General features: G+C 39.2%; 1 protein-coding gene across 4 annotated transcripts in view; it reads left to right on the forward strand.

The window, feature by feature from the left end:
* Positions 1–14227, forward strand: part of NEK1 (NIMA related kinase 1) — a 242131-nt gene that overhangs the window by 14073 nt on the left and 213831 nt on the right. The window lies entirely within an intron of this gene.

Here is a 14227-nt window from a genome sequence, read left to right on the forward strand (position 1 = left end):
TGGGTGTTTTGTAGTTATATAGAATGCTTCACATAGAAACATCTAAATGAGTCAAGAGGTAGCACATTCTTTAAATAAGGTTGTTTTCTTCTAATACTATTTAATTTTATTTATTATTATTTGTTAATCTTTATTTATTTTTGAGAGAGAGAGAGCAAGCAGAGGAGCAACAGAGAGAGAAGGAAACACAGGATCCGAGGCAGGCTCCAGTCTCTGAGCTGTTAGCACAGAGCCTGACGTGGGGCTCGAACTCACCATCCGCGAATTCATGACCTGAGCCGAAGTCAGATGCTTTACTGACTGAGCCATTCACACATCCCTAATACTGCTATTTAATTTTAAAGGAATACATGCTCATGGTAAACATTCAAAAAGTACAGCTGGCACGAGCCTAAATTCTCTGTTCCTCTCACTCCGTCTTCTTTCCCATTCCCCTAGGGGTAAATAGTCAGTGTTATGAATTCGGTGTTTCTTTATTGTAGTTTCTGGAACAAACATATACATTATACATACAGTTTTTAACATTTAGAAACAAGTGGGATGATATTATCTATTTCTGCATCTTGCTCTTTTCACTTTATATCTCATGGATTTCTTTCCATGTCATTATGTATTGATGCACCACATTCTTTTTTTTTTATTTTAAAAAAAAAAAATTTTTTTTCAACGTTTATTTATTTTTGGGACAGAGAGAGACACAGCATGAACGGGGGAGGGGCAGAGAGAGAGGGAGACACAGAATCGGAAACAGGCTCCAGGCTCTGAGCCATCAGCCCAGAGCCCGATGCAGGGCTCGAACTCACGGACCGCGAGATCGTGACCTGGCTGAAGTCGGACTCTTAACCGACTGCGCCACCCAGGCGCCCCGATGCACCACATTCTTTATAACTTTCTTATAACAACGGCAGCATATCCCATTGTGTGCATTGTATGGTTCTATCACAGTTTATTTAGCCAGTTTTCTGTTAGGGACACTTAGGTTGTTTTTTAGTTTTTCACTATTGCAGATAATGTTGCACTGAATATCCTTGTACAGGTGTCTGTGTACTATCATAGTATTTCTGTAGGAGTGGAATTGTTAGACTAAAGGAAGTAAGAGTTCCTGTGTCTCTCTCACTTTCCAACCTTGGCTTATAATTCTATAATTTATATGATACAGTTTTATCTGGTGATTCATATATATTTCTACCTTACCTGAATGATCTCATTGTAATCCATGTAGTTCTTTGAACCTCTGTAGTTTCAGTAAGAGCTTTTAGAAGCTCTAAAATACAAATGTTGTTCTCTAAAATGATTAAAAATAACTTATATATGCAAACATTTAAAATCCGTCAATTTTAGGGGCGCCTGGGTGGCTCAGTCAGTTAAGCGTCCGACTTTGGCTCAGGTCATCTTACAGTTGGTAGGTTTGGGCCCTGCATCGGGCTCTGTGCTGACAAGCTCAGAGCCTGGAGTCTGCTTTGGATTCTGGGTCTCCCTCTCTCTCTGCCCCTCCCTCACTTGTGCACTCTCTCTCTCTCTCTCTCTCTCTCTCTCTCTGTCTCAAAAATAAATAAAAAATGTTAAAAACAAAAGAGGCATCAAAGAAATGAAATATTGATGTCATTGTTAGATACCATTGTAAGTAAATCTTATAAAGTCACTTAAAAGGCAGTATGGTTCTGTTGTGACAATCATACAAATAAGACCACCAGTGTGATTTTTTTTTTTTAAGTCCCAACATTATACATATGGGAATTTAGGGCACAGAAAAAATTGCATTGACAACATAAACAGATTTTAAAAATTGCTGTCTTTGGGGTGCCTGCGTGGCTCAGTCAGTTAAGCGTCTGACCTTTCATTTTGGCTCAGGTTATGATCTCATGGTTCTTGAGATCTAGCCCAGAGTCAGACTCTGTGCTGAGAATGTGGAGCCTGCTTGAGATTCTTTCTCTCCCTCCCTCTCACCCCTCCCCTGCTCTCTCTTTCTCTCAAAATAAATAAACTTAAAAAAAAAGTGCTGTCTTCAATTTAACTTAAAAGGAAAAATGAAGGCCATGTGTATTGGAAAAACTTATAGAAGAATCAATAAAAGACGCCTATATTGAAGACAGATGTGAAATGTTTGGATAAAATTATTCTGTAAGACATGTGAGTGGGGAGAAAATAGTATTTCCAGGCATATAAATATATAACTGGATTATAATACTACATATCCTAAGTATACACTTTACATCCCTAAATTTATAAAGTAAAATTTTAATCATTGAGAAAGTGAGGGATTATTTTATATTACTGTATATTTGGGTATCTGGATTATACATTTTACTCAGGTATTTATGTACTGCTCTGTGTTTTTGCTTGTCTGTAGCTATCACCTTTTAATTTTGTTATTTTTATTTTCCTACATTCTGTGATTTTTATCCTCAAGTTTTATGTCTTACTGTTTCTGAAGTAATTTTTATATCTTTAATGGCAGCTTTTCAATATCATACTTGGTTATAGGTGTTAGCCTTCAGTTTGTTCCTCATTGGTGCTGCCAAAATCTAACTTCTGTGTCTACTTGAAAAAAGCTTTTCTTTGAGGCTAAATTTGGATTACTTTTTGCTGCAGGTAATAGAGAATCTAACCAGTATTGGTTTAAGTGGAAAAGATATTTAATTAACTCACCTAACACGAAGTCTCAAACATAAGCAGTCCTATAACAGGGCATGTCTGGTAGCTTAGGAGTGTTACCAAGATTCAGGCTCTTCTCTTCTGCATTCTTAGTCTCAGTTTTTCAGCCTAATGCTTTTCACCTTGTCCCAAGATGGCTCTTGGAATTTAGGCAGATGTTTTCATCTAAGGCTGAAAGAAGGAGGCAGTACCAGCAGGTGTTCTTAAATCTGTTCATTTAATAAGGTAAACAAATGCTTTTTTAGAAGCCATTGTTCAGATTTCCTCTTACGTCTTATTGGCCAAAACTGGGTCAGTGACCACTCTAGCTGTAGGGGATACTCGAAATGAGAAAATCTGGGATTTTTTTTCAGCTTCTCAGTTGAGGAGTAATGAAGGAGAAGAGGGTTATAATTAGCTATTGAGTTAGTCAGCTAAGTGCATGCTTTGCTCGTTGGTTGTGGTTCGTATCCTCATTACTATGTTTTTGTTAAACTCTTAGTCATTTTCTTTTTTTTTTTTTTTTAATTTTTTTTTTTCAACGTTTATTTATTTTTGGGACAGAGAGAGACAGAGCATGAACGGGGGAGGGGCAGAGAGAGAGGGAGACACAGAATCAGAAACAGGCTCCAGGCTCTGAGCCATCAGCCCAGAGCCTGACGCGGGGCTCGAACTCCCAGACCGTGAGATCGTGACCTGGCTGAAGTCAGACGCTTAACCGACTGCGCCACCCAGGCGCCCCAACTCTTAGTCATTTTCTAACATGCATTGAGGCTTAGTCACTTGTCTTATAGTCTTTTTTGCCCCAACTTCAAGCATTTTATGTGTTGGTGGGTTTTATGAGTTTCAGAGTGTGTTTCTCCATTATTGTGTGAGCCCATTGGCGATAATGGTGGGAATTATATTTCTGTATCCCTAGCATCTTGTGCGAAGTGCCTGGCACATAGTGGACACTTGGATGTTTGAATGTTTGAAGAAATACAAAACATATCAGTACGTCCCTTGTGGAAAAAAGGCTTTTCTGTTGACCTTACATTTTAAGTAGTATTTATCCCAAAATTAATAATAGATGTATTATAAGCAGCAGAAAATATTACAGTTTATGTCCTAGAGCTTAAACATTTTACTTCACAAGTATCTTTTAGGTTTATTTATTTATTTATTTGAAGTGGGGGGGGGGGAAGAGAGAGAGAGAGACAGAGAAGGAAAGTGGAGGAGGGGCAGAGAAGGGGCGAGAGAGAATCCTAGGCAGGCTCTGGACGGTGCAGAGCCCGATGCAGGGCTCAAGCTCACAAACTGAGATCACCACCTGAGCCGAAGTCAGAAGCTTAACTGACTGAGCCACGCAGGTCACCCTAAACATTTTATTTTAGAATCGCTTCTCCTCCATCCCTTTCTCAGGGCCTGTTTAACCTTCTCTGTCTCTCACACACATATATACACATTTTCACCTTTTTTTTTTCTTTTGATAGTTTGGTTTTTGATACATGCATCTGGCACAAAATTCCCATGTTCTGTAACAACAAAAAGTTTGCCCTTTATTCCTAGCTTTGAGCCACCTGTTTTACTTCTTTGGGTTTAACCATTGTTACCACTATCTTGTATTTCAGAAATATTTGAGATATTAATATAAAGCATATACAAGTGATAGCATACTGTACATGATTTTTTGCTTTTTTTATGCTATATAAATGTTAACATCCTATACATATCTCTTTACAAATAATGGATTGCACATTTTTGGGGGCTTTTGTTTTTTTATTCACATTGTGGTATCTTATATGTTTATTTGATATCATTCATAAAGAGTTATACGATTCTTTTATTTATTTAGTTTTAATTTTAATTGCTGTATATATAGTGTTTAATATAGTGTTGTATTAGTTTCAGGAGTGCAGTATAGTGATTCAACAATTCTCTACATTACTCAGTGCTCATCAAGATAAATGTACTCTTGCTCCCCTTCACCTGTTTCACCCATCACCCCACCCACCTCCCTTCTGGTAACCATCAATTTGTTCTCTAGTTAAGAGTCTGTATTTTGGTTTGTCTCCTTCTTTTCTTTGTTTTGTTTCTTAAATTTCACATATGAGTGAAAATATGGTATTTGTTTTTCTGTGACTTATTTCACTAGCATTATACTCTCTAGATCCATCCACATTGTTGCGAATTGCAAGGTCTTATTCTTTTTTTTTTTTTTAAGTTTATTTATTTTGAGAGAAAGAGTTCATGTGTGCAAGTGGGGAAGGGGCAGAGAGCGAATGAGAGAGAGAATCCCAAACAGATTCCATGCTGCTAGTGCAGAGCCCAATGCAGGGCTCGATCTCATGAACCCTGAGATCACACCTGAGCTGAAATCAAGAGTTGGATGCTTAACTGACTGAACCACCCAGGCGTCCCAAAAATCTTATTCTTTTTTATGCCTAAGTAATATTCCATCACATGGAATGTGTGTGTGTGTGTATATATATATATACACACACACATTTGTGTATGTATATAGAGGTTTATATGTTTGTGTATGTGTGTATATATATGTTTGTGTATGTATATGTATGTGTGTATATGTATGTATACAGATATACATACATATGTGTATAGATGTATGTGTATGTGTATATGTGTGTATATATGTGTGTGTGTATATATATATATATATATATATATTTATACCACATCTTTTTTATCCATTCATCTATTGATGGACACTTGGACTGCTTCCATAATTTGGCCTATTGTACTTAATGCTGCAATAAACATAGGGGTGTATGCATCTTTTTAAATTAGTGTTTTTGTATTTTTTGGGTAAATACTCAGTAGGGGACTTACTGAATCATATGGTAGTTCTATTTTAATTTTTTGAGGCACTTCTATACTGTTTTCCAGAGTGGCTGTACCAGTTTTCATTCTCACCAACAGTGCATGAGGGTTCCCTTTTCTCTGTATCCTCACCAACACTTGTTTATTGTGTTTAAAAAAAAATTTTTTTTATATTTTTCAAGGAGAGAGAGAGCATGAGCAGAGGAGGGGCAGAGAGAGAAGGATACACTGAATCTGAAGCAGGCTCCTGGTTCTGAGCAGTCAGCACAGAGCCCAATGTGGGACTCAAACTCATGAGCCATGAGATTGTGACCTGAGCCGAAGTCGGATGCTCAACCGACTGAGACACCCAGATGTTCCTGTGTTTTTGATTCTAGCCATTCTGACAGGTGTGAGGCAGTATCTCATTGTGGTTTTGATTTTCATTTCTCTGATGATGAGTGATGTTGAGCATCTTTTCATGTGTCTGTTGGCAATCTGTATGTCTTCTTTGAAGAAAGGCCTGTTCATGTCTTCTGCTATTTTGAATTGGATTATTTGTTTTTTTTGGTGGTGAGTTATGTAAGTTCTTTATATATTTTGGATAATGTTTATCAGATATGTCATTTGCAAATATCTTCTCCCATTCTGAAGGTTGCCTTTTAGTTTTGTTGATTGTTTCCTTTGCTGTGCACCCCTATGTTTATTGCAGCATTAAATACAATTTTGATGTAGTCCCAGTCATTAATTTTTGCTTTTGTTTCCCTTGGATCAGGACACAGATCTGGAAATATGTTGCTACAGCTGGTATCAGAGAAATTACTGTCTGTGCTCTCTTCTAAGGTTTTTATGGTTTCAGGTCTCACATTTAGTTCCTTAAGCCATTTTGAGTGTATTTTTGTGTATGATGTAAGAAAGTGGTTCAGTTTTATTCATTTTCATGTAGCTGTCCAGTTTTCCCATCATCTTTTATTGAAGAGACTTTTGCCAATTGCATATTCTTGCCTCTTTTGTCAAAGATAAATTGACCATATAATGATGGATTTATTTCTGGGCTCTCTCTTCTTTTCTTTTTTTTTAAATTTTTTTTAATGTTTATTTATTTTTGAGACAGAGAGAGACAGAGCATGAATGGGGGAGGGGCAGAGATAGAGGGAGACACAGAACTGGAAGCAGGCTCCAGGCTCTGAGCCATCAGCCCAGAGCCTGACGCGGGGCTCGAACTCACGGACCGTGAGATCGTGACCTGAGCTGAAGTCGGACGCTTAACCGACTGAGCCACCCAGGCGCCCTCTCTTCTTTTCTACTAATGTATGTGTCTGTTTTTGTGCCAGTACCATACTGTTTTGATTGCTACATCTTTGTAGTATATCTCGAAATCTGAGATTGTGATACTTACAGTTTTGTTCTTTTTCAAGATTGCTTTTGCCCTTTGGCATGTTTTGAGGCTTCATACAAAATTTTAGGATTGTTCTAATTCTGTGAAAAATGCTGTTGGTATTTTGATAGGGATTGCATTAAATCTGTAGATTATTTTGGGTAGTATGTACATTTTAACAATTTTTGTTCTTCCAGTCCTTGAACATGGAATATCTTTCCATTTTTTTGTGTCTTCAAGTTTTTTTCATCAGTGCTTTATAATTATCAGAGTATAGGTCTTTCACCCTCTTGGTTAAGTTTATTCCTAGGTACTTTATTGTTTTGGGTGCATTTGTAAATGGAATGGTTTTCTTAAGTTCTCTTTCTGCTATTTCATTATCAGCGTATAGAAATGCAATGGATTTCTCTACATTGATTTTGTATCCCATGACCTTCTTGAATTCATTTATTAGTTCTAGTAGTTTTTTGGTGGTCTTTTAGGTTTTCTATGTATAGGATCCTGCTATCTACAAATAGTGAGTTTTACTTTTTCCTTACCAATTTGGATGCCTTTTATTCCTTTATCTTGTGTGATTGCTGTAGCTAGGACTTCCAGTACTATGTTGAATAAAAGTGGTGAGAGTAGACATCCTTGTCTTCTTCTTGACCTTGGGGGAAAAGCTCTATTTTTCACCACTGAGTATTATATTAGCTGTGGGTCTTTCATATATGGCCTTTATTACGTTGCAGTATGTTCCCTCTAGACCTGCTTTGTTGAGGGTTTTATCATAAATTGATGATGTACTTTGTGAAATGCCTTTTCTGCACCTATTGAAATAATCGTATGGTTTTTATACTTTCCTTTGTTGATATATCACATTACTTGATTTGCAAATGTCGAACCACTCTTGCATCCTAGGGATAAATTCCACTTGATCATGGTGAATAATTTTTCAGTGTATTGTTGGATTCGGTTTGCTAATATTTGTTGAGGACTTTTGTATCTTTGTTCATCAGAGATAGTGGCCTGTAGTTTTCTCTTTTTGTAGTGTCTTTTTTTTTTTAAAGAGGTTTATTTTTGAGAGAGTGAGCAGGGGAGGTGCGGAGAGAGGGGGGGGGGCAGAGGATCTGAAGCAGGCTTCACCCTGATGTCAGAAAGCCCAATGCAGGGCTCGAACCCCCAAAGCATGGGGTCATGGCCTAAGCTCAACCAGTTGAGCCACGCAGGTGCCTCTGTAGTGTCTTTATCTGGTTTTGGTGTCAGGGTAATGCTAGCCTCATAGAATGAATCTGGGTTTTCCTTCCTCTTCTATTTTTGGAATAGTTTGGAAGCATAGGTATTCCCTCTTCCTTAAATGTTTGGTAGAATTTACCTGTGAAGCTGTCTGGTCCTGGACTTTTGTTTGCTGGGAGTTTTTTTGTTTTGTTTTTTTTTGTTTTAATTGCTGATTCAATTTCATTACTGGTAATTGGTCTGTTCAAACTTTGTTTCTTCCTGATTCAGTTTGGGAGGTTATATAAAATTCCTAAAGGAATTTTTCTGTTTCTTCTGGATTGTCCATATGTTGGCATGTAATTTTTCATAATATTCTTTCACAATCCTTTGTATTTCTGTGGTGTTGGTTGTTAATTTCTCTTCTTTCATTTCTGATTTTGCCTACTTGAGCCCTCTCTTTTTTCGATGAGTCTGGCTAAAGGTTTATCAATTTTGTTGGTACTTTCAAAATACCAACATCTGGTTTCACTTGTCTGTTTTGTTTTTTTAGTTTCTATTTCATTTATTTCTGTTCTAATCTTTATTATTTCTTTCATTCTACTGTATTTAGGTTTTGTTCCTTTTTTTTCTAGCTCCTTTGGGTGTAGGGTGAGGTTGCTTATTTGAGATTATTTTTGCTTTTTGATGTAGGTCTGTATTGTTTTGAACTTCCCTCTTAGAGCAGTTTTTTGCTGCATCCCAAAGATATTGGACCATTGTGTACTAAATTTCATTTGTCTTTATGTATTTTTTGATTTCCTCTTTGATTTCTTGGTTAACCCATTCGTTGTTTAGTAGCTTGTTATTTAATCTCCATGTAGTTGTGTTCTTGCCAGATATTTTCTTTGTGGTTGATTTCTCGTTTCTTAGGTTTGTAGTCAGATATATGAATCGTTTGATTTTGATTTTTCTGAATTTGTTGAGACATGTTTTGTGGCCTAATACGTGATCTTTTCTGGAGTGTGTTCTATGTGCACTTGAACATGTATTCTGCAGTTTGGATGGGATATTTTGAATATATCTATTAGATCCATCTGGTCCAGTGTGTCATTCAAAGCCACTGTTTCCATTTTTATTTTCTCTTTGGATGATCTGTCCATTGATTTAAGTGCAGTGTTAAAGTCCCCTACTATTCTTATATTACTATTGATTACTTCCTTTATGTTTTGTATTTTATAGCTGCTTTCTGTATTTGGTTGCTTTCATGTTGAGTGCATAAATATTTATAATTGTTATATTTTCTTGTTGGATTATTTCCTTTATGATTATGTAGTGTCCTTTTTTTTTTTTTAATTTTTTTTTTTCAACTTTTTAAAAATTTATTTTTGGGACAGAGAGAGACAGAGCATGAACGGGGGAGGGGCAGAGAGAGAGGGAGACACAGAATCGGAAACAGGCTCCAGGCTCTGAGCCATCAGCCCAGAGCCTGACGCGGGGCTCGAACTCACGGACCGTGAGATCGTGACCTGGCTGAAGTCGGACGCTTAACCGACTGCGCCACCCAGGCGCCCCTGTAGTGTCCTTCTTTGTCTCTTGTTATACTCTTTGTTTTAAAAATCTAGTTTGTCTGATTAGAAGTATTGCTACCCCAGCTTTCTGTTCGGTTCCATTTGCATGATGAATGCTTTCCATCCTTTCACTTTCAATCTGCTTGTGCATTTAGGTCTTAAATGAGACTCTGGTAGGCACCATATAGATGGTTCTTACTTTTTTATCCATTCCATGACTCTGTGTCTTTTGATTGGAGTGTTTAGCCCATTTACATTCAGAATAATTATTGATAGGTATATAATTATTGCCATCTTGTTACTTGTCTTATGATAGTTTTTGTAGTTCTTCTGTGTTTCTTCCTTCTTTTGCTCTCTTCTCTCATGGTTTGTTGGCTTTCTTAGTAATATACTTGGATTCCTTTCTCTTTATATTTTGCTTATCTGCTACTGGTTTTTGATTTGTGGTTACTATTATGTTTGTATATAAAATCCTGTTCATATAGCAATCTATATTAACTTGATGGTTGCTTCAGTTTAAACACATTCTTTACTCTCCCTCTCCCCCACGTTTTAGGTATATGGTGTCATATTTTACATCCTTTTATTTTGTGGAACCTTTCACTGATTTTTACACATATACTTATTTTGCTGCTTTTTTGTGTCCATTTTTCTTACTCATAGTTAAGGTCTTTTCTTTCTACTCAAAGAGTCCCCTCTAACATTTTTTGTAGAGCTGGTTTAGTGGTTAAGACTTTCTTTAATTTTTGTTTGTCTCAGAAACTCTTCACCTGTCCTTCTGTTCTGATGATAGCCTTACTGCATGGAGTATTCTTGGCTGCGGGTATTTTTCTTTCAGCACTTTGAATATATTATTCCACTCCCTTTGGCCAGTAAAGTTTCTGTTGAAAAAATGCACTGATAGCCTTATGAGGTTTCTTATGTACTTAAGTATCTTCTCTTGCTGTTTTTAAAATTCTCTTCTTGGGGCGCCTGGGTGGCGCAGTCAGTTAAGTGTCCGACTTCAGCCAAGTCACGATCTCGCGGTCCGTGAGTTCGAGCCCCGCGTCAGGCTCTGGGCTGATGGCTCGGAGCCTGGAGCCTGTTTCCAATTCTGTGTCTCCCTCTCTCTCTGCCCTTCCCCCGTTCATGCTCTGTCTCTCTCTGTCCCAAAAATAAATAAAAAACGTTGAAAAAAAAATTAAAAAAAAAAATTCTCTTCTTATCACTACTTTTTGCCATTTTAATTACTATCTGTCTTGGTGTGGACCTTTTTTTTTTTTAATGTTTATTTACTTTTGAGAGAGAGGGAGAGAGCACAAGCATCAGCAAGAGAAGGGCAGCGAGAGAGGGAAACAGAATCCGAAGCAGGCTCCAGGCTCCGAGCTGTCAGCACAGAGCCTGATGTGGAGCTTGAACTCACAAACTGCGAGATCATGACCTGAGCTGAAGTCAGATGCTTAACTGACTGAGCCACCCAGGCACCCCTTGGTGTGGACCTTCTTACATTGATTTTGTTGGGGGCTGTGTCTCCTGGATGTGGATTTCTGTTTCCTTTCCCAGATTAGGGAAGTTTGCAGCTATTTTATCTTCAAATACATTTTCTGACTCCTTTTCTCTCTCTTCTGGGATCACTATGATGTGAATTATTGATTATCCTTGATGGTGTCACTGAGTTCCCAAGTCTATTTAAAAAAAAATTTTTATGTTTATTTATTTTTGAGAGAGAGTGTGAGCAGGGGGAGGGGCAGAGAGAGACAGAGTTAAGAATCTGAACTGGGCTTCAGGCTCTGAGCTGTTGGCACAGATCCTGACCGTGGGGTTGAACCCACAAGCCATGAGATCATTACCTGAGCTGAAGTTGGATGCTTAACCAGCTGAGCCACCTAGGTGCCCTGAAGTCAATTTTTTATTATTTTTCCTCTCTCTCCTTTGGCTTGATTGCTTCCCATTCCTCCGTCCTCCTGGTTGCTGATCCATTCCTCTGCTTCCTTTAGTCTACTATTTATTATATCGAGTACATTTTTTATTTCAGTTATAGAGTCCTTAATCTCTGATTCATTCTTTTTTTATGTTTTTTATCTCGATGTTAGGAGTCTCACTGAGGTCCACTGTTTTCTCAAGTCCAGTGAATAATATCCTTATGGTCATTATTTACTTGTTAACTTATATTTTAGAGAGCATGCACATGCAAGTTGGGGAGAGGGGCATTGAGAGAGAGAATCTTAAGCAAGCTGTACGCTCTGTGTGGAGCCCAATGCAGGGCTTGATCCCACAACCCTAGGTTCATGACCTGATCTGAAATCAAGAGTCAGATGCTCAACCAGTTGAGCCACCCAGGCGCCCCCATCCTTATGATCATTACTTTAAATTCTCTGTTAGGTATATTACTTATTTCCATGCCTCTTAGGTCTCTTGTATGATTTTCATCCTGTTCTTTCATTTGAGACATATTCCTCTGTCTCCTTATATGTTCTAATTCTGTGTCTATTTCTTTTTTAGGAAAGTCAGCTGCATTTTTGGCTCTTGAAAGTAGTGGCTTTATGAAAAAGAGGTCTTATAGTGCCCTGTAATTCAATGTCCCCTGTTCTCCAGAACATGGCACTTCAGGGGTGTCTCCTATGTGTGATATATATGCTCTGCTATTGTGGCTGAGTGGCATTTACCTTTAATTCAGTTGTCTGCAGTGGCTCTCTTTGCCTCTCTTAGGCAGGGTTTGGATTCTGTGTTGTTGGTGGGCTGGTCTGGGGCTGTCTTGGGCTTGGGTTGAGTCAGACCAGGCAGTTACTAGCAATGCAGTAACACCAAAATGCAAGGCGCTGTCCCTTTGTTTTCTCCTGAGAAGCTTTCATTGGTGGGCAGGGCCTATAGTCAGACCAGGTGTCTGCTCCCAGCCCACTTCTGGGGTGCATTCGGACTGGCTGTCTGCCCCTCAAGCATGAGTCACTTTGGAGGGGTGCTAGTCCCTTTTGGGGCTCCTTTCAGCCTGCCAGTCTTATGGTATCTCTTTGGATGGGCTCTCCCAGAGGCATATTGAAAGGTAGAGGTCCACAGGAGAATGTGGGTACAGGGTGTAAGGTGTTAGCAAGGTGTGCATGGGTCTGCTGTTGGAGGATAACTGGAATAATGCCTGGCTGGAGAGGATATGCCTGTGGAATGTGGGTCAGGTTGCACCATTAGCAGGCTAGGTGGAGAGTCTTGGCACTATACTGGTTTCTTATAAGTATCCATGTACCTACACTGCTGGACAGGGCAATATTGTGGTGCCTGCCAATTCATCTGCTCCTGGAGAAGTCTCCCAACATCCTTGCCATGCCTGCACAACTCTGAGATTAATAAACCACTCTCCTTTATGCCCCAGACATTTTTCAAAGTGCTGCATCTGTTTTGCATCTCTGCTGGGCTATTTTTTTTTAATTTTTTTTTTTAACGTTTATTTATTTTTGAGACAGAGAGAGACACAGCATGAACGGGGGAGGGGCAGAGAGAGAGGGAGACACAGAATTGGAAGCAGGCTCCAGGCTCTGAGCCATCAGCCCAGAGCCCGACGCGGGGCTCGAACTCACGGACCGCGAGATTGTGACCTGAGCTGAAGTCGGACGCTCAACCGACTGAGCCACCCAGGCGCCCCTCTGCTGGGCTATTTGTTGTGGTCTCTGTTAAAGGGTGGTGACAGTATCCTATTGCTGTCTTGCTTTCCCAGAGCCCAGCATGCTGATTTTTAATGTTCTGGTGTTAAGCCCCACTGATTGTAAGATTGTGTGAAATTATGCCCCTATTGTTTTCAATGCCAAATGTTATGGGGATTCATCTTCCCCGTGAGGGTTCCCTGTGCCTGGTGTAAGGGTCTGTTTCTTCCCCCTCTCCAAACCATGGGTGTCCCCCCCCCCCCACCACTCCCCACATTAGTCAGTCCCACAGGTACTTTTAGCTCCTGACCATGTCTTCACCTTCCTATGTGGCCTCTTCCCTTCATTTAGCTGTGGAGAGTCTGTCCTGCCAGTCTTCCAGTCATTTTCTGTATTATTTACATTGATGTGGCTGTTACGTACTTCTATCCATGGGAAGAGGTGAGGCCAGGACTTCTTAGAAGTCCCAATGAATTATGCAGATTCTTTTAAAAAAAAAATTTTTTTTAACGTTTATTTTTGAGACAGAGAGAGACAGAGCATGAACGGGGGAGGGTCAGAGAGAGAGGGAAACAAAGAATCTGAAACAGGCTCCAGGCTCTGAGCAGTCAGCACAGAGCCCGGCGCGGGGCTCAAACTCATGGACCGCGAGATCGTGACCTGAGCTGAAGTCGGACGCTTAACCGACTGAGCCACCCAGGCGCCCCTACAGATTCTTAATTAGCTCAGTCGTATAGGTTCCCAATCCATGGCATGTTAAAAACAGTTTATCAAAAGGAGGTATGGTAACAAGAACACTACCGCAAGATGCAAGTACTGATGGAAATAAGGCTATAAGCACAGAAGAGTAAAAGAAATGAAAACTGTTCTTTGAGTTGCAGTAGTCTCACTAGTAAGTAGTAGCTTAGTAAATGTTACAAGTGATATCAGCTACTCTCTAATTTGGGCAGAATAAGCATAGTGATACTCTTACATAAGACTAAAGATGGAGGGAAGGATGAGAAGTGTTCTTCTAGTCCTGTCTAGACTAGACGTAGGTAGAGTCACAGAAATGTCTTTTCCTG

This window comes from Prionailurus bengalensis, chromosome B1 (assembly GCF_016509475.1).
Source record: "Prionailurus bengalensis isolate Pbe53 chromosome B1, Fcat_Pben_1.1_paternal_pri, whole genome shotgun sequence".
NCBI classification, from domain to species: domain Eukaryota; kingdom Metazoa; phylum Chordata; class Mammalia; order Carnivora; family Felidae; genus Prionailurus; species Prionailurus bengalensis.